A 25,986-nucleotide genomic window follows, 5' to 3' on the forward strand; every position below is an offset into this window, starting at 1 on the left:
TTTACATCATATCAGAATGTATCCAAAGCCTAAGAATTGTCTGCACTAATATTAAGAATGAACTAATTTGGGAAGGGGGGAGATATATGTTCTATGAAAGAAAAAGAATGGCCAAGAGGGGTTAAATCTACTCTATAGTGATAAGTGCTCTATTTATTTTTTTTTTCTTTAGATACAAAATGTTCCTGTAGGGGAATAGGATATTTAAAATATTTTATTGCAAATTTACTTTTAGTTCTACTCAATGTAAGAAAAAATTAGTATAATACGAAGTTTTAACAGTCTGTATGATTTTTTTAACATTGACAGATCAGAGAGTCTCAGAGACTACAGGTATTATTTTTAATCATTTGTAACATTAAAGCTACTCAGCATCTGGAAAAAAACTTGGTTATAAAATAATGTATATATCTGCATGGTTAGTACATCTGCCACTGAGTTGTTCTGTGGGTTTTTTTTAATCACAGCTGGAAAAAATATATAAAATATTTCCATTAATATTAAAATTCCTACTTTATACATTTGGGATGTATCAGTCTACACACTAAAAATAGATTGTTAAGATGAAAAAAATCAAGGAAAAAACCTGATAATAAATATTCAGTTATCTCTGTGTCAAGTCTAAGGATTACTTTCATGTCTTAGTTATCCAATGAGATTCCCATACATTGCCATTGGTTCTGCAATAGAAAATAAATAATTATGAATGAACTTAATAAATTTCTAGAATTTCAGTTATCTACATCTAAACTTTGAATCTATCCAATATATAAGTAAATGTTTCTGGAAAGAATCACAAAGAGGAATCTAATACGAAGTTGAAAGGTTGAAAAAATGCAGTCTCCCAATGTTGTATCTACATTATGTTTCTCCCTAGTGTTCTATTGCTGCTGTAACAAATTGTCATGTACTTGGTGATTTCAAAATTACAAACACGTATTTTCGTACAGTTCTGTAGGTTGGAAGTCCAACACAGGTCTCATTGGGCTAAGATGAAGGTGTCGACATAATTGCATTCCATTCTATAGTCTCTAGGGGAGAATCTATTTCCTTGCATTTTCCAGCTTCTAGAGGCTGACCACAGTCCTTGGCTAGAGTCCCCTCCCTCCATCTTCAAAGCCTGCAACCTTGCATCTCTAGCAACATTCTTCGTAGATACATCACTATCTGATTCTCTTCTGCTGCCTCCCTCTTGCACTGATAATGACTGTTGTGATTATAGGGGGTCCACCAGGATAGTCTATCTTAAGGTCAACAGGTTAGCAATCTGAAATCCATCTGCAATCTTTATTCTTCTTTGTCATGTAAACTAGCATATTTATAAGTTCCACAGTAATCTCTGGAGGCAGCTATTCCTCTGCTTACCAAACTCCCCCACTGTTTTTACTGCATTCTCTTTAAAATTATCAGCTACATTATTTCAGCAATATATTTACATCTTCAAGAAACTCTTGTGAAGAAGATACTATTCACTGGCTTAGCAAACAAAAATCCCCAAACCCCATTCTCCTTGAAGGCTCCACTGTGGAGAATGACATAGTTTGAACTTGCTTCCCCAGCCAGAATCCTGGCTAGGAGTGGCTATGTGACAGAGTTATGGCTACTGAGCCTGCTGAGGGCTTCTAGTTTCCCTTTGCTTTTAAAAGGGTCAGACCTAGCTGCTCTCATGTATTATTTCTTCTCTCTACCTTGGTTGCAGATATGATTCCTGAAGATAGAAGAACCATGTGGTCTGCAGGAGGAAAAGGCCAAGAGAATCACAGATATGGCAGCCTGTAAATGGATGGTCCACCAAACTAATGCTTGAAGCTGCTTATGTCAAGTTTCTGTCATGTGAGAAAAATCAGTACTTATCTGTTTATGTGACTATTAGTAGTTTATCTTGTTGCTTGCAGCTAAGTTGAGTATTCTGCAGTTAGTAACCCAAAGTACTCATATCAAATTTACCTTGAAACGAGAAGCAGCATTTTGAGACTTTTTCTGAAAAAAAATCTTCTTAATCACTTTGACTGTTCCTATTGTTTATAAGAAAACCAAAATTTTGGAGGAAATCCTAATGTCTGGAGAATGTCCTCAAAGTAAACAAAGAATACAGAACACAAGAATTTATTTTCTTCTAAATTTCATAATTTTAAGTGCCAGTTATCAACTTAATGTCTCTCACCTCGAAATTTACCCTTCTTTACCTGCTTTGCAAAAACAAATCTGGCACTTTAAATATATTTTTTCCTTGCCAGTTGTCAGTAAGCTTTGTCAATAGCTTTGCAGGAGAGAGGGCTTTTCCTCCTGGTTATAGCACTGACTTGGAAGCCTCATGCATTACACTTGTATATTTGGCCTCTCCAGCACTGCGTTAACTGTGGTGTGGGTAGCTTCTCGGCTGCTCCAGTGTCTGGCTCTTAGAGCACACACTGCTTCTCCAGCATCAGGCTCCTACAGCTCTTGCAAACTTGTCTATCGCCCCAATTTTTGCCATGTATAGCATCCAGCAGTACTCAGCAGCAAGCAGCTTCCCCCAGAATCCCCTCAGGAAGTTCCACAGCAGAATGTTTCCATGAGACATCTTTCTGTGAATGGCTTTCTTCTATACCCTAGAGAATTTATTTCCAGCAAGTGCTAGAGGGAAGAGTTCCAGCAAGTTCCACCAGCATCTCATCACAGTGATGCCTCTGCCTTTCAGTGAGAAATGGCCATGCCTTCTCCAAAAAGGTGTAGCTTTCAGCCCTGTCAGGATGGAGGATGGGCTCTTCCATCGGTGTTCTGGTAGTGGCCAACACATATCTGCTATTCCCATATTCTTTAGAGTTCTCTAACATTTTACCAGCTTATCTATCATTAATCTAATCCCCACTATGCTTAAAAACTCTTTATATTAAATGTTCCGTGTTCAAATTACTGCATGGTTCTATCTCCTGAGCAGACTGACATTCTTTGAAATACTGTTATATTCAGTTACAATGACATTTCAGAAGTAATTGTAGAATTTACCTTAATGCAGCTTCTCTCAAAAATGTTTCTCAGAACCCGCTACATGATGTGCTCCAGGAAAAATGGGTTCCAAAGTCCAACAGCTTAAATAATTCTAATTTCAATTAGAGATTCATAGAAACTATATTAATTCTCCCAGAGATTTTTCAGCAAATATAATCTAATTTTAAGCTAGCATTTCCTGAACCTAAATGACTTTGAAACAGTTTATTAAACAAAAACAACTGTAGCAATTTGTGAAACATCAGAGTGGGAAAGAGTCTTGGAAAATATTTTCCTAAAAATATCAGTGTAAAACACTAGCCTGTCAATGATAAAAAAGCTTTTGAAGTGTATGGAAAATGAACCCTCCTGGCATTGTGTGCCATTTTTGGACTCTTCTTCTGCAAATGTTAGGAAAATTTTGACTGTAAGATGTGTTTCCCATTTTTCCATAAATGCATTCCTATTCAGAGTGGGTATAATCTGGCATAATTTTAAATAGATCTTTAAATTGTGAATAGCTGGGGAAAAAACAGAGCTTTCAGTTCATGTTATCTCATACCAGTCTTCTCCATGTGTGATATTGGTCACTTTATTTGTTATGAGCCTTGCTCTTGATCAAAAGTAAATTCCTAACTGAAGTCTGGCAGCCTCTCTCTCATCCAAAGAAGATTTAAATAGAAGAGTAGCTCTCTAACACTCAGTATCTGTGGCTAGCCACTGCTGAGTGAGCTTAGCTGAAAAAAATCAACACTAACTGCTGTAACAGGGAAAGTGACACTGTGTAATGGTGATGTGATCATTATTTATTTAGACTAAAACTGCAAAATTTGCCATTCTTTTCCAAAGTCATAACTTGATTATAACAAAATATCCAGTCTCACTGTTCCCTTTATATAGCTCTGTGATGACAGATTACATTAAAGAATTCAAATTGATTCTTCAGAAAGAAGAAATATTTTTTACAATTTTACTGATTAAAAAGTCTGAGTCCCTTGGCAGCCAATAGTAATTGTTATGAGACTACTATTGGAATTTTTTCATGGTTTCTTGACATGCTGGCAACTTATAAAGTTCATGAGAGCAACATTATGCCTTATCTTTCTTTTGTTGCCCTGTGTACATAAGTAAATTAATAACATATAGTGAATCTCCAATAAATGATGAAGTCAGAAATCATATGATAAGTAATAAAGTGCCTAAGGTCTACAATTAAATGTTCAAAATGGCATTAATAAACTTCTTTTTTTGAAAGTTCTATGTCTGAATTATTCCAGTCTCACCCTGTCCTCTTTACTAGTTTATCATCCGCTATCTGCTGTGAGTACTGAAATGTATGGCTTATAATTGTGGCCTTCTCAGAAGAACTGCCCCTGGCTGAAGGGAACCAACCTGCCTGGAAACACTTGGGCAGTTTCCCCACCCCCTTTCCATTTACCGACTAATAAAATTATACAAAATTCTGTCCCTTAGTCTCAAGGTGTACAACTCTATAGGGTAATTCACTCTTTAGGAATATCCTCTACTCCCTCTCTGTACCACACCAAAACTAGTTTGCATCCTTGCTCAGATTTTTCCCCTCCCCTACTTGACTTCCTTCATTCTCTTACAGGATTTTCCTGCAGAGCACTCACTCAGTACATTGTGCACGCCTGAATCTTTGTCTCAACCTCTACTTCTAGGTTGTAAGAAGTGATCCCTAGAAAGTTGACTCTAGAATGGGATTGTGGAGTTGAAAATATGGTGGCCAGCTGAAATGAAGACCCCATCTCAGATGGTAGGTGGAAAATTGACAGTCACTGGTCTACTGTGAAACTGCAATTTTTAAACTTTCACCTCTAGTGAATTTGAATTATCTGCACTGACATTTGATATCTGATCAATAAAATATCTCTGGTCTTTGAGAAATATGTCTATTATAGTAATGATAATAGTTGAGAAATTAGATAGCTGTTGGTAAGCAACACTGGTACTTTGAAAAGAAAAAGTGGGAGACTTGGGGTGATCAAACATCAATTCCAATAATTTAAATAAAAATGTGAGAGTCAGTGCTTGCTTCAGCAGTACATACAATAAAATTGGAAAGATACAGAGAAGAATAGCATGGCCCCTGTGCAAGGATGACATGCAAATTCATGAAGCATTCCATATTAAAATAAAAATGTGAGTCAGAGTCTTCCTTAGTTGCATCTGATAAAACAATCATTTCCTCTAATGGGAGGGCTGATCATGTTAAGAGACTGGCATATAAGTTTATTTAAAGAACAGAAAAATATAGAAGAAGGTTGAGTACTCATCTTGGCAAATCTCTTCCATGAAATTTAGATTATAGTTATGAAGGATCCTGAGACTTGGGATGGGAACATTAGGTAGATGAACTAGAATACCTTGAGGGCCCAAGTCCCCTGAAATTTCTAGACCTAGAAAAGTAGCACTATATTTTATCCTCTTGCTAACAGATAAAATATAGCCCCTTGCTTTAGGACTATATGGAACCTTCAGATGTGCTTTCCCAGGCAATCCCCCCCCCCACCACCGGACGAAAAATACACAAGTTTTATTGACATGCGTGTGGGAGCATTCAGATGAAGAGGCTCACTGAACATCTCAAAATAGGGGTTTATATACCAGCTTAACAGGGGAAAGGGAAAGGGGAGAGAGGGCTTCTATGGGAAGAACAAATGAGCCTTTTTTAGGGAAGACAAATGGATGGTATGAAAGTTTGTGATAATGTTCGTTTATGCAATTTCTCATCCAGTGAGAATAATTGGTCTTCTCCTGGGAGCGAAGCTTTCTGAAAGAGGGGATTTATGGCAACTTCCCTTCCAAAGTTTCTGCCTTTTAGTCAGATAAGGGAAGCTCCAAGCTTTCTATATCTGCTGTATCTCAAAAGTCTGTAGTTTAAAATAATGTTCATAAAAACTCTGGGGGCTGAGTGGGTCCCTACAAAGGAAAATGGGCTCTAAGTGAGGATCAAAAAAATGTATGAGCTTTAGTGACATCTATGGTGACACTTCAGAGTCATTTAAAAAAATGTTCTATTTCTTAGCTGTGCTCTGGGCAGGTGAGTCCCAGGCAATTTTTGTCTCCTTCAACATAGGCTCCCATAACCCCACCTGCTTAACAAATCAAATCATAAGATAACCAACTGGAGAAGTGCTAGGCCTGCTAAGAGAGGAAAGGCTACATGACAAAGGAGCTGCCATAAGTCACATAGCAACAGGAAGTGGGAGGATATGACTGGGAGCAGATCCTGAGGGAGCTGAATCAAGGGGCACAGAATATAAAGGTGAACAACAAATAGTTTGTCAATATGGAAACTGTTTCATGACACAAAATTTAAACCTTGACTTAGGTCCTAGTAACCAATTCGAAAATGTTTCTGAGATGTCCCTTGGACACATTGAAATAGATTGACCACACAAAGTAAAGAAGATGCTAGAACTGCCATGGCAGATTGTGGAGAAAAATGGTCATGCCTGAAGTGGGTATTGTAGAATGGATCTGTTATGAAAGATGATAAACTACACCAGCTGTCTTTCCTCAGAAGGCCTGTGACTTGATATTTAAAGATAAAAAGGAATGCACTGTGAGTGGGCAGCAGCACAGATAAAATGTTCAGCCATGTCTCTTCATTTTTAGACTAGGATTCTTGTTACAAGATGCTATTATAGGACTGAAATCCCTAGTAACAATGAGGATGATTAATTTCTGAATAGCAGAGGCCAAGTGCAAGCAAGGTGAGTATAGTTGCAATTAATAGGAGAGCAAGGTTGAAATGGTAGTCTGTGGAGCATGTCCATGCATGGCCATATATAAAGATGTATGTGGAGATGACTAAGCGAATATGGTGGTTTAGCGGCAAGAGACATAGGCAGCAAACGAGGATATATATATATATATTCCAAGGAAAGTCAAAACAGTTACATTAGGTTTCAAAAGAACAACATAACAATAGTATAATTAAGTCTAGACTCTTCACTGGTAACAACCTAGCAACAACTTAAAACAAAATAAGATAGTTTGAAACCAAGGAATAATAGATAAATCAATAATAAGCAAGTGCAAACAAAAAGAAATACTAATATTAGCTAAGATTGAATTTAAGTGTAATAATAATAAAGAGGATACATAAAATATGCAAGTGTCTAATAAAATATACAATAAAACTTTATTTTTATGTACCATATATCATAGAAACTAATAAATTATGCAAAAATTACCAAAAAGAAAAAAAGACCTTTATAACAATATAATTGTACTAAGAGACAAATTTTTCCAAATTGGAAAAATATAATAGACAGGAAAGTAAAATAAGTAAAATCATAGCAGAATTGGGAAATATGATAAAAATTATTGACTCTATCTAGTACTCGTTAATAAGTAAATAAAGAATATGCATTATTTTTGGTATGAACATGTAATATTTATAATAGATTATCACAAAAATTATACATATTTAAAACAAATCATGAGGAGATTAGTGGTAGGACGGGAATAAAACACAGACCTACTAGAGCATGGACTTGAGGGTATGGGGAGGGGGAAGGATAAGCGGTGACAATGTGAGAGAGTGGCAGGGACATATACACACTACCAAATGTAAATTAGATAGCTGGTGGGAAGCTGCCGCATAGCACAGGGAGTTCACCTCTGTCCTTTGTGACCACCTACAGGGGTGGGATAGGGAGGGTGGGAGGGAGGGTGATGCAAGAGGGAAGAGATATGGGAACATATATATATATGTATAGCTGATTCACTTTGTTGTAGAGGAGAAACTAACACACTATTGTAAAACAGTTATACTCAAAGATGTTAGAAAGAATAAAAAATTAAAAAAAATAAAACGTGTCATGCTGTTATCAGGTAACTATATTAACAGTTATCTGATAATGATCTGATAAAATTGAAAATAAATCATAAAAAGATCTTAACAATTTAGAAATGATGAAATTTATACCTATGTAATCCTTGTATCCAAAAGCTGTATTTTAATACTTTTAAGATTCAGAAAAACTGAATTCAAAAGTAAATGTATAGGCTTAATGAATTTGATAATAAATAATTGAATGAAGAAAAGGAGGAAGAAAGGAACTTCTTACTCAGCCTATAGAACATTTGAGAAAGAGATATAAAATAAACCAAAAACATCAGAGGAAGAAATTAATATAGTAAAAAGAAAAATTAATAAATAGAAAATATAAGAAATAAAATTTTTAAATATCTACAGGATTTCTTTATTAAAAATAATTAGATTATCACTGTCCAATAGAACTATTGATGATAGAAATATTCTACTGTCTAAAAAGCAGGTACATGGGACACTTGAAATGTGGTCAGTGAAACTGAGGAACTAAATTTTCAATTTTATTTAATTTTAATTAATATAAATTTAAATCTAAAGGACAGGTGACTAGTTGTTATAATGTTAGCACAAATTTAGATGAATAATTTTTCTCAAGGAAAAAGATAAAACTTTAAAATATTTTTTATGGATTAAAAAATCTATAAATAAAGTCAATGTACAAATAATAGATTTGATTTGGAAAAAAATATATTTGATGAAGAATAAAGACAAAGGATAATATCTATAGTATATAGGAGCTTTTACAAATTGGCCAGAAAGGAATAAACAACCATACAGGAAAAAAATAGATATGAAGAAACAATTTACAAAGAATAAATAAATAAGGCCAACTATGACACTCAAAATTCTAAGGTGGCCTCCATAATTCCCCAGCATCCATTCTCTTGAGTATAGGTGGAAAGGTGACTTTTTTCTAACAAATAGAATATGGCAAATGTAAAGGGATTTTTTTCATTTGGGTTAAGGTTCTTAAACGGTTAACTTTGAGTTAATGATGTAAAAGATAGTCCTGGCTGGATCTGACCTAACTTTGAAGCAGTAGAGACTAACTCTCTTCACTGCTGGTTTTGAAGAAAAAAGCTGCCATGAGGAAATGAATTCTACCAACACCTAGAGGATGCTTGAAAACAGACCCTTCCTTAGTCAAGCCTCCAGATGAGATTGCAGCCTTGCCAACACCTAGATTTCAGCCTTATAAGATTCTAAGCAGAGAATCCTTTTGAGCCATGCCTGAACTTCTGAATGAGATGGGTATTGTTTTCAGTTGCAAAGCTCCTGGTAATCTGTTATTCTGCAATAGAAAACTGATACATGAACAAACAAAAAGATGCTGAAAATAAGTAGTGAGAAAAACGAAAACTAAAGAAACAATGAATTATTTCTATTGTGATGGTTTCATGACTGAAAATTCTTTGAAATTCTTCCCAAAGGTGGAGTCCAATTCTCCATGCTATAAACTAGCCTTAGTGACTGACTTCTAATGAATATAATGAGGTAGAAGTGATATTAATGACTCTCCTGTGCTGAGAGTTCTCCCCTGGAATGCTTGCCCTGGAGCTAGCCACCATACTATGAAGAAGCCAAAGAGCTCTTGGAAAAGCCACATGTATGTATTCTGGCCACTAACCACAGCTGAAATCTTAGCCAACAACCATCGTCAACTTTGCCAGATCGTGAGTGAGCAAGGTTTTGCATGATTCCGTGCACAGCCTTTAAGCAAGCCCAGCTGAAGCTGAATGAGGCAGAGAAGAACAGATTCTATCAAATCAACCCACACTGCATATTCCGCAGCAGACGTTGTCAGTATTTTAAGCCACTAATTTGGGGTGGTTTGTTACATAACAAAACAATAACAGAACATCTTTGTACTCATCTGACAGCTGAAACTTTAAAAGAACAATAACACCTACGGCCGGTAAGGATGTTGGGAAAAAGCTAACTGTGGGGCAACAGGCAGAATTGTTCGACAATGATTCTGAGTGCTCACTCTAATGAATGGTGAGGCAATGCCTGCACCCAAACCCTGCTTCCCATGGGCTTAAAGTTTTCCAGGTGCTGGGCAGCTGGTTTTCCCAAACAAGCATAAACATCTGAAAAGGAAAATTGACCTTGCCCGGGCAAAACTAGAAAATATATTCCTCCATTTACAAGGCTGCAACAGTGAATTGCATCCCTCTCTTGGAACATTTATAGACTGTGTGTGTATTCAGCAAGCTGCTCTAGTCCTGGCAGGAGTCTCTATAGGAAATAATGAGGATGGAGGATCCGTGCCTTCTCCTCCTACTGAAGTCTGGTTTGGAAGTTTTCTGAAGTGTTCCTATGTGATATTGTAGAAAATGTCCTGAAGTCTAGAGCAGGGCTGGTAGCAAACATAGAGGGGCCCACCTGTATGATACGTAGTGGCAATAAAAGGTTTTCACCTTGCATAATATTTACTCAAATATTGCTGGTGATTGTTTAAAGCAGAGGTTCAACAGTAGATAGAAAACAAACAAATGTACATAGAAAACAAATATAAATACAATGAAAAACAAAAAAAGGAATTAAAATAATTTTAATATCTATTGATAAAAGAATAGTTGAATATATTATTGTATATCAAGAACATGGAAAATAAGAACTCCCATATATAAACATATGCATATAAATTAATTATATATCATATATATGCTTTTGGTGAAAATGAGAAATATGAAGGACTCTACACTAGGTTGTTCATATGAAGAGGGTAGGTTCAGAGGAAAGGAAAATAAAAGTTGATTATTCTTTAAAAAATAAAAAGACATCTGAGTCACCGTGTGTCAAACTAAATAGGCATCAGTAATTTAGCAGGCCAGAGTTTATTACCTCGAGAATATGTCATATCATGGAATATTTCAGCCTTTCCTTAAGTACTTCATAATTCCATAGCTCAAGATGGAAATAGTCACATTTTACTCATTCTATCTTTTTTTATTTCTGACAAAAACTTTCCATTTTTGATGTTCAAACCAATCAGTAGAATAAAAGGCTGAATAATAGCATATTTTCTTCTAAGTCCAGGAGTCTGCATTATTCTATAACAGACGCTATTTCAGAAAAGCAATGTCCTGATCAAACAATTGCTTGGTTACTGCAGTTTCAAGCCCCCTGGGAAGCTGCTGGAAAGAGAGAGGAATATATTTTATCGCAATCTTTGCATCTTCCTTGCATCACAAGTGCAAGTAGAGTAAGTAAATCCCGTGAATGGTATGAAAGGAGAGAACAAATGGGGGGAGAGCTGGATGGTTGAGAGCAAGGCTTTGAAACCCTGCTACTGGATTCCCAACTCTGCTCCACCATTTATTAGCTCTGTAAATTTAGGCCATTCTTTGTAAAATAGAGGTAATAATAGTACCTATTTCATAGTATTTCATAGTATTGTAATGAGGTTTAAATGTGTTAATGCCTTTAATGTTCTTAGAAATGAACTTGGCATGCTGTAAGAGCTCAATGGATGTCAGCTGATATTATTATAATTATCATTCTTGACAACTGAGCAGTCTAGTTCCAAAAGCAGCAAATAACTAGTTCCTGTTATTTCTAAATGGCTAAGGTGTTTTATGCCACCAATAATGACATTGTAGCAAATGCTGTAGATGCCCCATCCATATCCCCTGGACCTCACCACTTCTACGCACTCCAGCACCCTCCTGTTACTTGACGTCACACAGACTTGAAGAACTAGAGAACTAAACTCCCACTCCAAGAACAGCTCTCAACCAATGACTTGACAGGAGTTGGTGTCTAAATACTCTAGAGCCCTTTCCCCTCAGAGAAGTAATTTTGAGACATATTTTACACCTTCACTAGAGCTCCTATGCTTTGATTAAGGTGCATCACATAGGTTTATTGGCTGTCATCCTTTCACTATCTCATGGTCCCCCGCCCTACCAGGAATGCAGTGGAATCCTTGTTTCAGGGTTGGCTCCTGGAGGAACTGAAACTGAAACAGACTTCTAGTTCAGAAACACAGTAACATACACTGGACCTTTGAAATATGGAAAATATATTAAGAAATCCCTCAACTGATAAATAGCATTACCTTTGCCTATGAAGTGCTATAAAATATAACTGAAAAAATAATTAAATGAATAATGGTTAAGAGCAGTGTCAGTCTGCTCCAACTCTCGCTCCACCTTGACAATGTCACTTAATCTCTCTGTAACTAAATGTCTTCGTCTATAAAATGAGTATTACAATATTACCATCCATATAGGGTTGTTATGAAGAACTTATATAACATGCAAAGCACTTAGAATGTGATCACTGTTATTAATAAAACTGAGTTGATATGCAGAAGCTAGATTGCCATAGTACAAGGTAAAATATTGATCTAAGTCTCCCCACCTCTCTCTCTCTCTCTCTCTCTCTCTCTCTCTCTCTCTCTCTCTCTCTCCCCTCGCCTCTCAGTCTAATGCCTTCAATGCCATCCTACTCCCTGGAATACAGCTGACCTCTCTGCTGATCCGCAACCCACTCCTGGCACTGTGGCCTGCCCCAGCCACTCACAACCAAAAGCAACTTTGGCACAAATCTTGTCCTGCAATCTCCTTCATAACCATCGCCCTTGTTTCCAAACCCAACCCTAAAATGTGATTGAAAATTGGGCTTGGACATTCTGACAGGTCTGAAGTGATATCTCTGTGGTTTTGATTTGCATTTCCCTGATGACTAGTGATGTTGAGCATCTTTTCACATGCCTGTTGGCTATCTGTATGCTTTCTTTGGAAAAATGCCTATTCAGGTCCTCTGCCCATTTTTAATGTTTTTTTAAAATACTGAGTTGTATGAGTTCTCTATATATTTTGGATGTTAACCCCTTATCAGACATATCATTTGCAAATATCTTCTCCCATTCAGTTGGTGGCCTTTTTGTCTTGTTGATGGCTTCCTTTGCTATGCAAAATCATGAAACCATAAAACTCCTAGAAGAGAAAAAGAGAACATAGGCGAAACACTCTTTGACATAAATCATAGCAATATTTTCTTGGATCAGTCTCCCAAGGCAAAAGAAATAAAGAAATAAAAGCAAAAATAAACATACGGGACCAAATTAAGTTTTTGCTTTTATACATATATATATATATAAAATGGAGTATTACTATCATATTTACTATATATAATATATATATGTGATGGAATATTAGTCATAAAAAAGAATGAAATATTGCCATATACAGCAATATGGATGGACTTAGAGAATATTATGCTTAGTGAAATAAGTCAGACAAAGACAGATACTATATGATATCACTTATATGTGGAATTTAAAAAATAATATAAAGGAATGCATATACAAAACAGAAATAGACAGACATAGGAAACAAACCTGTGGTTGCCAAAGGGGAGAGGGCGTGGGGAGGGACAAATTGTTGGATATGGGATTAGCAGATATAAACTACTATAGATAAACAACAAGGATTCACTGTATAGCACAGGGAATTATATCAATACCTTGTAATAACCTATAATGGAGTAGAATGTGCAAAAAATACTGAATCACTATGCAGTACACCTGAAGCTAACACAATATTGTAAATCAACTATTCTTCAGTTTAAAAAAACTTTCAAGTTTGAATAGGTCCCTTTTGTTTATTTTTGCCCTTGTTTCCCTTGCCTGAGGAGACAGATCCAAAAAAATATTGCTAAGACCTAAACTACTAGGTATAAAACAACGAAGATACAAAGATATAATGTTCAGCACAGGAAATATAGCCAGTGTTTCATAACTACTTTATATGCAACATAATCTATAAAATATCAAATTGTTGTACATCTGAAACTAATATAATACTATAAGTCAACTATACTTCAATTTTAAAAAATTGAAAAAATTTCCAAATTGGTACCCATCGTAAATTCTATGTATAAAACTATGAACACAAATTCCAAATATTGAAGACCTAGTGTATATCTTCATAGTCATTAAGTTTCTAACCAAATTATTTTACTCTCAATTAAATATTCTTCTCATTTGAACTTGAGAAAGCATCCAATGTCAGTAATGACAAGTTATATTAACTAAAATTGAGGCTAAATGATAGGTCCCTATCCCCTGTCCAACTGGTACTGTCTCCTGCAGAAGCTCCTGTGGAGGCTGAGTAACCTCTGGAAGCTGACTTTTTCTGCTACAGTCTTTGCAGTTCTTGTATTTGCATCCAAATCTTAACCCAGCTCTGCTCAGCGTCAGAGCCATCCATTTTCACCTACCTTCCCTCTGTCCTAGCTGAGAAATGGTCTTTCTTCATCATGCATTCTTCCAAATTTCTGTCCTCTGCCAAGTTCTTGCCTTCCTCTCCTGAAGTCCAGACTTTTACAATTCAATTACCTGTTCCTACTTTTCTGCAATAATGACCTTCATCTCAGGAAATGGATACCAAATGCCTAGTTGTTTACTGATTTGGGGGTCTCAGGAGACAGAGCAGTGTGGGTTATGTACGTTTGTAATTGAAAAGTTATATTCCATCAAAGTTATTTAAGGATTGTGTACACAGTCATCATTTGTTAATCTGTTTTGTTAACTATTATAAACTGCTTAAGGTCAGAAGCCGTCTCAAACACCTTTGGATACTTAAGCCTTAGCATGTTGCCTGATATATTAGAAGACCTCAGCATATGTTGGCTCTTTGTTGGTGGCTGATTAAATTTATGAGATGCCAAACTGTGAAGACACAGAGAGATGCATGTTAGGTGGGTGGTATTTGAAATTTGATCACAGACCTAGGGTGGACCACATACCTTTACACTCAGAGGAAATTCCATTTTAGCTGGTTAGCATCAATACAAAATAAAAGGCAGCTCTCTTAGACCATAGAAAACTAGACCTGTTTTACCCAAAAGGGAAAGATGATGACCATTCCTATGCCAATACACACACACCTAGAAAGAAAATCCCACTGAGAATAAAGTTTGATTTAAAAGGAGGGAAAAATAAGGCATTCGTTGAAATAAGTTGTAATAAGGCAGTTTATTAAGGGCTTAATTATCCGCACCCCCAGAGGAGGGTATGATGTTATGGTGGAGGAAGAAATCATAAAACTTAGCATCAGGGATTCATCTTCTTAGATATTAAATAGGTAATTAATCTTCACTGCAGGAGGCAATTAAGCCTCACTCAGTAAGGTGAGGATTTTTAGGCTCACAGTCAAAGGAAAACTTCAAGCCAAAGCAGAAATGGAAAAGGCAGGAGAGCAAAATAAATGACACCTGTGAGTACTTTTCTTTTGCAAAGTACATCAATCTTCACATTGTTTCTGTATTAATCTGTATCGTTTTGGAGAAATTTAAGTTATACCTGAGATAAAATTTTATTTTCTTTTATTTAGAAAAGTACTCTGAATTTTCTCTTATTTTGGTAATTTTTGTTTTTCTGCAGTTGCTGTAGGCATAATACCATAGATGCCAAGAGCGCACCTTTGAACATTCTACATGTTATAGAAATGAAATTTGACAATAAATCTATAGAAATACAGGCTGGGGGAAGCATGATTAGTAGGATCCTTTATACATACCTTAAAAAGTACATAAATTCTAAAAGAAAGTTTTTATTAAAATAAAAGAACATTAATTTTTGCCCTACATACAATATTAAGTAAATAAATTTGAAAACATTTTAACTAATACTGTAACTTTAGGAGTAAGGAGGATAGCATGAATTTGCTAGGGTAGCCATTACAAAATGCAGCACTATTTAAATCTATTTAAACCATAGACTGACTGGTTGGTTTAAACAACAAAAATGTATTTTCTCATGGGTCTGGAGGCTGGAAGTCCACGATCAAAGTATCAGCAGGTTTGATTTCTCCTGAAGCCTGTCTCCTTGGCTTACAGATCTCCATTTTCTTGCTGGGTCCTCAGGGACTTCTCTCTGTACACACAGGCTGCTGGTGCCTCTCTGTAAATCCTAATCTCCCCTTCTTAGAAGGATACCAGTTAGGTTGGATTAAGACCCAGCCTAACAGCCTCATTTTAAAATAATTATCTTTTTAAAGTCCTATCTCTAAATACAGTCACATTCTGAGGTACTGGAGGTTAAGACTTTAATAAATAAATTTTTGCAGAACACAGTTCCATTCATAATATATACATATAGCCCCCCCCAAAAAGCATAAACCTTTGAGATAAAGAGAATTCTACTCTTGCTTCATGATTTGAAGCCAACTATTTCAATCCACTGAGGCTTGGATTCTTAAGTATATGTGATTGGATAAAAGTATTCATGTGGATGTTCTCCCTGACTTCTGCCAGCCCCACAGTAGAATCCTGTACTTGGATTTCAGCTCTCTTCTCACTACGACACACCTACATACTCTTATCGCCCCAGGTGAGTCTGTCTTTGCAAGACCAATTTCTGGATTTCTTGTCTGTAAAATGGGGAACTATAGAGTACTTACTTCAGAAGTTGTGACGATTAAACAATTGAATACAAGAAAACTTCATACAAAAATGCCTAGCCAAGAGAAAGCACTACATATAAAAGATAGGAATTACTATTATGGCTGTTAAATACCAGAGATAATATATACAAAGTACATGTTCCAGAGCTTGGTGCACAGTAAGGTTACATTACAAAATAGTTACTTGTATTATTACTAGTGTTTACTACAAGTGTCTGTTTATAACTACTGCTACTATTATAGTCATTATTATTATTTTAATTACTGCTATTACTATTATCATCCACTGCTGTTAATATTTTTACTGAAATGACTGATCTTTGTAAAATTCTAAAATTCAAGTTGGAAAAATGTTACTCCCCTGATTTAAACATTTTAGTGACTGCCAATTGCTTTTAGGACAAAGCACAAAGTCTTTATGGCTCATAATTTTCTGAAGACTCTAACCCCTCTGAGCCTCATCCCTAACCACTGCCTACCTGCCACAATGTAGCCACGCAAATAACATTTCATTTCCTTCCACGGCAGCAAAAGCACTTACCATGGGCTTGCCTACTGTGATAGAAGCACAGGGACTATAGCTGTGGGGAAAACAAGATCCCTGTAATCAGGAAGCATGTATTCAGGAAGGAGGGGATTGTGGAGTCAAATAATAAGCAAGTAAACATATTAGCCAGTGAAAGATGCTTTGAAGAAAGTCAAATACAAATACAAGAGAGAGACTGAATGGTGGACAGCTTGGGATGGATTGCATAGGAAAGATTTCGCTGAGGAAATTATATTTAAGGTGAGATATGAATGAGAAAAAGAAGCAAGGTGAACATTCCAGGAAGAGGGAGGACCACATGTAAAAGCTCGAAGATGGGAATGCACTTTGTGAATTCATGAAACTGACAAAAACATGGAGTGACTAGGGCCCACTGTGCACAGTTGAGAGAATCAAAACATGAGATCTAGAGGTTGGGAGCAGCCAGATCCTTCAGGAGCTAACCTGTGTGAGGAGATGGGCTTCATTTTTTTTTTTTTTTTTTTTTTTTTTTTTGCGGTACGTGGGCCTCTCACTGCTGTGGCATCTCCCGTTGTGGAGCACAGGCTCCGGACGTGCAGGCTCAGCAGCCATGGCTCATGGGCCCAGCCGCTCCGCGGCATGTGGGATCTTCCCCGACCGGGGCACAAACCCACGTCCCCTGCATCAGCAGGCGGACTCTCAACCACTGCGCCACCGGGGAAGCCCTCTTTTCTTTTGTATAATATGTATTTATTTATTTGACTGCGCCGGGTCTTAGTTGCCGCATGCAGGATCTTCACTGTCGTGTGCAGGATCTTTAGTTGCAGCAAGTGGTGTCTTTAGGTGGCCCAGTGGCTAAGACTCTGCGCTCCCAATGCAGGGGGCCCAGGGTTTGATCCCTCATCAGGGAACTAGATCCCACATGCTGCAACTAAGAGTTTGAGTGCCACAACTAAGGAGATTGGCTTTTATTATAAGGGCAGTGAAAGCCATTAGAAGAACTTGGGCCTAATAAAACACTATCTGATTTCCATTTTCATAAGACAACTTCAACTTCTTTATTTAGAACTAATTGGGAAAATACAATCATGGAGACCAATTAGAGGGCAATAAAGATAGTCCAGGTGAGGAGTGATGGTTCTTGGCTTTGAGCAACTAGACAGATGATGCAAAAGGCTGGATGAGAAAGTTTTAGAGGGTAACACTGAGACCTATATCACATATTATGGCAGATACTGTTATCCTCTCATATCTGTTCTTTCCTTCCTCCTTACTTGCAGAGCTAGTTGATTTTTATCTGGACATGTGTCTGCCTAGAATAAAGACCGCATTTCCTTACTGAAAGGAACACAGACTAAGTTCTGAACAGTGAAACATAGAAGGGGTGTGTGTAACATCACAAAGCATGCTTAAAGGCAAATTTCTCTTTCACAGTTCTTGTTCCTTCTGGTAGAAAGTAGACCAGGAGTGACCATCTTAGCTTATTTACCGAGCATGGTGGAGCACATGGTACCAAGGAACATGGGTTACTGAGAATTAATCCTCAATATGGATGAGAGAAAAATTAATCTTTATCTTTTTTAAACCACTGGTATATAGTTAGATATACAAGTCTGGAACTTAGAGAAGTTGTCAGGGAAAGATACATGAATTTAGAAATCATTCGCTTAAAGATGCTATCTAAAGCTTAAAACTGACTAGAATCACTGAGGAAGAAAATTTAGCCAGAGAAGTCCACAAACTGAGCCCTGGGGCACTAGAGTTAGGGAAGAAGAGGAAGCTTCATTAAAATAGGATAAGAAGGAGCAACCAGTGAGACTGTGCTATCTTAGAAACCCAGAGGACAAGACTTCAAAGAAGGCAGGCATGGTTAAATAATAGGTCAATCAATGAGGACATAGAAAAAAACAGTGAATTTTCAGCAGCATGGTTGGTGACCTTGACAGGAACAATTTCAATTGTGTTGTGTGGACTGAAGCCCAAATTTAGTGGGTTGAAGAGAGAACAAGAGGGAAAAACATAAACACAAGGAAGACCATAGGCCACACATCTGAGTTTTTGAGTTTGTTTTGTTTTTGTTTGTTTGTTTTACCCTAACAGAGTGCAGTGAAAAGATGCAAAAGAGGAGGAGAATGAAGGTGAGTCAAGGAAGAGGAATTTTCCTTTGTTTTGCTTTGTTTCATGGCAAATAATAGATCTATTTATTCTTTAAAACATCCCCAGGCATAGTTTTTCTCATGGGCTTTTTCACATGTGTTCTCTGCCTAGAATAAACAATTTTCATTCACAATTTTCTCCTGACTTTTCCACCCAGCCAAAATTAAATATATCCCTTTTTTTGTGCTGACAGTGAAATTCAGGCTAGAGAGAAAGAAGTCTCCTCTTTCAGAAATTTTTACAGTAGAAAAAGCAGGACCTGTGAGTCAAATGGACCTTCTAAATATAAGTTGTCTAATATTGAAATAGCTGCTTAACGATTCTGTCTTAATTTTCCTATCACTAAAAAAGTATGCTTTTTTAAAAAAAATTACTGCAAGTCTGCTGTAAAACCTCAATGAGATAACATGTAAAAGGCTTTGCATAGAGCCTGTCACATACTTGGCCACCAATAAAAGTGATTCTTTTTATTGTGAGCCTGTCTGGGTCCCTCTTTCCCTCTTGTCACTCAATTTCTAGATTCTTTTCTGTGCTTCATCCTATTTTTGTCCATTTCTAGACTGAGCTAGAATATTGACTCCTTTTTCGGTAGTTTTAATTGCAAGGCACAGAGATACATTCAAGTCCCCTCAACTTAAATAAATTTAAATATAGGAATGATTGGGAATAATGGATCTAATTCAGTAATTTAAATCTGATTGCAAAGAGACTCAGTAATTGGGGCAGAAGCATAAAGAGCAATGTCAATCTGCAGATGCCAAGAGGCAGAAACTGTGAATGGGTGTCTTTTGAAAGACTATTACAGTAGAAAGGAGATGGTTGACTTGCAGCAACAGGGGAAATAGAAATCAGAATCGGTTGAATCTGAGTCAGCACTGTGGCGAGATTACTCATACACAGATGAATAGTGGCTGCTAAAGGCCAAAGATGAAACCCAGTCCTCAGAACCATGTCAGTCCTGAGTGACCTTCTGTTTCCTGAACTATAGTCCAGTCTCCTGCAGCCATGCTATCCTTGTTGCTATTTCTTCCATGATGTCGGTAGGATGTCTTTTCCTGATTCCAGTGAGGTGCCAGTCTTTTGTCTTACTTGATAAGACAAAAAACAAAACAAACAAAAAGCAACAACAACAAATAGAGTTGACCCTAACTGTATCAGAAATAGAGTCTTATGGTACAACAAAAACAAAAATACTCAGGAGTATATCTACCAACACCTCTAATGCAAAGCAAAACAAAACTTAAAACAGGGAACTGAAATATATTTCAGAAAGGAAAAAATAGGAGAAAACTTAAACTATTGTGCATAAAAGGCTGTCACTCAATGGTACAATATTGTACATTTCCAAATCTTTCATAGCCTAAAACCATCCATATATGTTTTTTCTTAACTGCAGCAGCAAACCTTTCCATCTGACTACCTTCTATATGGTGAGAGTACAGCAAAATGACTAAGAGGATAGATTCTAGAGGCAGAAGGAGTTTATTGGAGGCCCAGATCCAACTCTTACAAGCTGTGTGATTAATCTTCCTGATCCCCAAACTTGACTTCCCTCTTTCATAAAGTTAAAACTGTTCACCAGAACTCTCTCTTTGGGTGTCCCGTAGGTATTCGTCATTTTCTTCCTCTAAACACCCTACGTCTTCAATAATACTGAACAAATGCAATTCCATGACAGTAATTTAGGGGAATTTCTGACCAAAGATCACCCTTAACTTTCCAGGCCACTGATTAACTAAAAGGTTGTCATTTGTTTTCTTTTTTGTTTTAAGGCAGTGAGTCAAAGTTCAGAACAGCATGAGACAGGCATCATTCAGAAATCTTTTGTTGTTGCTGGGGGGGGTGTTTGTTTTTGTTTTTAAATTTATTTATTTTATTTATTTATTTTTGGCTGCATTGGGTCTTCGTTGCTGTACGCGGCTTTCTCCAGTTGCGGCGATAAGGGGCTTCTCATTGCAGTGGCTTCTCTTGTCACGGAGCATGGGCTCCAGGTGCGCATGCTTCAGTAGTTGTGGCATGTGGGCTCAGTAGTTGTGGCACACGGGCTTAGTTGCTCCGCGGCATGTGGGATCTTCCCGGACCAGTGCTCGAACGTGTGCCCCCTGCATTGGCAGGCAGATTCTTAACCACTGTGCCACCAGGGAAGCCCCTGGTTTGTGTTTGTTTTTGTTGTTTTAATGTTCCTTTATTCTGTACTCAAGATATGGAATATCAGATTATCAGCTCTTACTATGGACATTGTTTTCTCAAGTGATGGTAGACCTTTCATATTTCTGAGAAATGAGGTCACGCTATTTTATGAGGGTAGGCAGGAGAAGACATCCAGATAAATCACATATTCATGACTTGTCATTGTATTTCTCCTTGACAAAGTAACTTCCCTCCCTCCTTTATACCAAGATGATTAACAATATAAGAATACTCAATTATACCAGTTTCTTTCATTGGGATATGAAAATTAACCAGCATGTAGTGTTTTCATGATATAGCACAAGATGTATGTACTGTATCACATACCATGCTTTGTAATTCTTCCACTTGGAAATTCTATACATTGTCCATTGGGAATGGAATAGCCTAATCCATGTGGTCCCATCCTCTCTGATTGCAGTTTGTTAAGTCCATGTATTCCTGCAAGGAGGAAGCACTGTCACATTACAAATGACCCAAGGTCTTGGGTACCCAAGTGAGAATGTCTCGGGTCCTCCTACTCTTGCCTTTGTGACGTTGTACATGCTACTCTCTTTTCCTAGAATGGCTTCCCACTTCTGCCCCTTTCTTCATCTGGTTACCTCTTCACCATGGATAACTGCTTTTCTTATATATTTATTTTTATTTCTTTACATCTGTACACATAACTTTCCTGATATTTAGCACAATGGATTGCACTTGTGTAAACTCCTTGAGGAAAGAATCAATCTTAGTATGGGCTTGTCACATAGTAGATACTCAAATATTTGACAGAGTGAATAAATTGATGGTTTACAAATTGATTTTATTTACTATTTGGCAAGCACATTGCAAGGTATAATGTGATCAAAAGTGGGGAGAAGGGATTGAACTAATGATAGCGTGGTGTGGAAAATGGTATCTAGGGACAGAATTTGGGATAAGAAATTCACTACTTACATGAAAACAGATATGTTTGTGTGTGTGTGTGTGTGTGTGTATATATATATATATATATATATATATATGAAACAGTCTCTTCTAAAAAGAAATCATAAAAAATAAGATTAAAATAAATGTACTCAAATAAAATCCCACTTCTCAGAATCTTTTAGTATGGCCTTTCAATTGAACCAACTAAATTGGGGAAAAAAACTTATTCTGTCTTTATTTTCTGCTTTGGTATCATAGCTGAAAATATCAATGGTCAAGGTAGGATTGAATTTCTCAAAAGACAAAAAATAGCTTTTAAAATAAGCACTTGTAAAAATTTTAAAGTTGCTACATTTTAAAACATAGTGGAGATAAAGCTATACCTGGTTTTTATGTTAAGTACTTAGTGTATTTGTTGCATGAATTAACTACCTAATTGATATAGCTTTATATTTCTTTAGTATGTGGCTTGAGGATTTTAACTGTAAATACAAAAGTCTAAAAATATAAAAGTTCATATCAAGAGTTAAGAGTTAACATCCCACACTGGCAAAGACATTAAAATGGCAGACCTATAATCCCTTCAGACGAACAGGTTCTATGAGAAGAATAGAGCAGTAAAAGTATTTTTGTTTCCTCCACTGACCTGAATTATGCAACCACTATCCCTTTCATCTCTTTAAAAGGCAGAAATGACTAAGATGAAATTCAGTTTTACATTATTTTTTTTATGTCCCTCTCCATGACTAACTTTTACTTTTTATAAAGATATGTGCATTTCTTGAAGGAATTAACATTTTGGAATAAAATTGAAGACAAGAAAATTCTCTCAGAATTTAGATTGAAATCAATTACTACAATATGTAAAGTGAATGCTTTGAATATTTCAACAACTTTTCTAGTGAGGAAATTTTGCATTTTAATTACATATTTTTATCTTAATTTGGAGGAAGAAATAGGTGTATCATCCATTAAAAATGTCGCTTTAAGTCATTAATGAAAATTTTCTCTATATTAGAATTGCATATTTTAACTCCACTCCTGACTAAAGTTCATATATCCTCCACTTACACAGCTTTGATAGAACATCATTCTCCAATCTTTTCATTCCATGACAGATCATTCAAATTTTATGTGTGTAGAATTCAGGAAAGAAAGTGAAGGTTAGTGAATTTCAATAGACTAATGAGTTTCTTTGATTAAATTTTTCTTAAAATAAAATCAACATTGTACATCAACTGTACTTCAATATAAACAAACAAATGAATATATAAATAAATAAAATTAAGACAATTTCATGTATAGGACAATCTTGAAGAAAACCACATAATGTTGTCATACTCCAATGTAATTATTAGCGCTAAAATGTAAGTTTTTGCTTTCAGTCACCCCAAAGCTCTATCCCACGGTTACATCAGCTCTCTCACATCTAGTGATGACCTGGAAAGCAGGTCTGTTCCAAAGGGTTACTGGAAATATTAGACGTAGATACCAAGTCCCCATGTGGAATAGCCCTAGCCTTATGCCATGCATCTTTTTGTTTTAAAATAAATAAACTATGTTCAGTAGGAATCTGAGATCAGATTGTTCCATACTGCTGAAACATATTCTTATTTTATACTGAATCTCCATATTCTCTTCTCTCTTTTATAGAACATCATTTGGGAGGGAAAAAAATCAATGATGTAGTAGCTGCTTTCTGAAATTATGTGTCTTAGACACATGGATTGCTTGGGTCATTGCTTTTCTTCACTAGAGGAAAATATAATGAAAACTGCATAATGAACACTCCCAATGAGAGCAGGTTAAACTGGTGCAGAATTTTAAACTTGAAATGTGAGCTATGGAATAAGTAATAAGTTGTCATCTTTGCAAAATAATAGTTTCTTCATATGGAATACCACCAGATTTTTAAAAACTCTTTCTGAGATTAGAATCTTCTTTCTCTATAATCAAAAGATTTATTTTCATCTTTTTAAAAATAGATCTTTATTGAAGTATAATTGCTTCACAATACTGTGTTAGTTTCTGTTGTCCACCAAAGTGAATCAGCCATTGGCATACACATGTCCCCATATTCCCTCCTTCTTGAGCCTCCCTCCCACCCTCCCTATCCCACCCCTCTAGGTGGTCACAAAGCACGGAGCTCATCTCCCTGTGCTATGCGACTGCTTCCCACTAGCTATTTTACATTCGGTAGTGTATATATGTCGATGCTACTCTCACTTCGCCCCAGCTTCCCCCTCCCACTCCTGTCCTCAAGTCCATTCTCTATGTCTACACCTTTATTCCTGCCCTAAAACTAGGTTCATCCGTACCTTTTTTTTTTTGATTCCATATATATGTGTTAGCATACGGTATTTGTTTTTCTCTTTCTGACTTACTTCACTCTGTATGACAGACTCTAGGTCCATCCACCTCACTACAAATAACTCAATTTCATTTCTTTTTATGGCTGAGTAATATTCCATTGCATATGTGTGCCACATCTTTTTTATCCATTCATCTGTCGATAGACATTTAGGTTGGTTCCATGTCTGGCTATTGTAAATAGTGCTTCAGTGAACATTGTGGTACACGTCTCTTTTTGAATTACGGTTTTCTCAGTGTATATGCCCATTAGTGAGATTGCTGGGTCATATGGTAGTTCTATTTTTAGTTTTTTAAGGAACCTCCATACTGTTTTCCATAGTGATTGTATCAATTTACATTCCCACCAACAGTGCAGGAGGGTTCCCTTTTCACCACACCCTTTCCAGAATTTATTGTTTCTAGATTTTTTGATAACGGCCACTCTGAGTGGTGTGAGGTGATACCTCATTGTTGTTTTGATTTGCATTTCTCTAATAATTAGTGATGTTGAGCATCTTTTCATGTACCTCTTGGCCATCTTTTGCACAGCAAAAGAAACCATAAACAAGACAAAAAGACAACCCTCAGAATGGGAGAAAATATTTGCAAATGAAACAACAGACAAAGTATTAATCTCCAAAGTATACAAACAGCTCATGGAACTCAATATCAAAGAAACAAACAATCCAATTTAAAAATGGGCAGAAGACCTAAACAGACATTTCACCAAGGAAGATATTTTAATCTTTAGTGAAGTTAACATCCCTAATGAACCTAGAGCTAGGACACAGAAATTAAAAGGGCCTGGCATGTTGAACAGGCAAGCAATCCTGGAAAGTGCACCCCCGAGGAAGTATCATTTAGGTATTATTTACATGAGCAAATCCCTGAAGGGAGCTGAGAAAGGAGCAAGTGTACTTGTCAGAGTTTTAATTAGACTATATATACATGGAAATGACAAGAATATTGACTATAAACTTGTTAAAGAACACTATCTCAGAACAACTGTAAACTAGGACATGTTTAATAACATAAATACAAGAAGTGGCATGATATTCTTATTTCTTCCAAATGAAGGAAATCACCCCTGTATCCAGCCTGAATTGGGAATTTCTTCTATATTTCCCCACTCCCCCCCAAAAAAACTTGAATTCATCATCACATTATTACATATAAAACAAAGTGAATCAGGCTAAATTCAGAGAACTGTGAGAGAATAAATTTCTGTTGTTTAAGCAATTCAGTTTGTGATACTTTGTTAAGATAGCCCTAGGAAGCAAACACAATGTGAGTAATAACCAATTTTGGTATGAGAGATCTATTATGAGGCTGCTTTGACAATTCACCATTCTGCATCATGCAGATTAGTGGCAGAAGTAAGATTGTCATCAGACCACAAATTATAATGGCCAAAGCATTTTCGGGTATGAAAAAAGAAGGCAGAAGAAAAGCTTAATAAAAACTTGATAATGGAATGTCTCTGCATATCCTTTGTATGAAGAGGTGATAGCCTTGAGGTAAATTACAGAGGACAACCTTACAAATGAAATACAAAAGAAATACACTTCAACTTAAGGGAAGTGGATCAGAGGATGGACAGAAAGGACCAAGCA

General features: G+C 36.5%; 1 long non-coding RNA gene and 1 other non-coding gene across 2 annotated transcripts in view; both read left to right on the plus strand.

The window, feature by feature from the left end:
- Positions 1 to 1,699: 1,699 nt before the first annotated feature.
- The window catches only part of LOC136792213 (uncharacterized), a 36,996-nt gene continuing 12,709 nt past the window's right edge, over positions 1,700 to 25,986 (plus strand). Inside the window, exons 1-2 of the long non-coding RNA XR_010835680.1 lie at positions 1,700 to 1,833; positions 4,653 to 4,747. This is a non-coding gene — a long non-coding RNA (uncharacterized lncRNA). The remainder of the gene's footprint in view (positions 1,834 to 4,652; positions 4,748 to 25,986) is intronic.
- Positions 5,019 to 5,125, plus strand: LOC131767572 (U6 spliceosomal RNA). Its single transcript, XR_009338775.1, has one exon. It is a non-coding gene; the product is annotated as a U6 spliceosomal RNA (small nuclear RNA).

The sequence above is a fragment of the Kogia breviceps genome, chromosome 12, assembly GCF_026419965.1.
Source record: "Kogia breviceps isolate mKogBre1 chromosome 12, mKogBre1 haplotype 1, whole genome shotgun sequence".
NCBI classification, from domain to species: Eukaryota; Metazoa; Chordata; class Mammalia; order Artiodactyla; family Physeteridae; genus Kogia; species Kogia breviceps.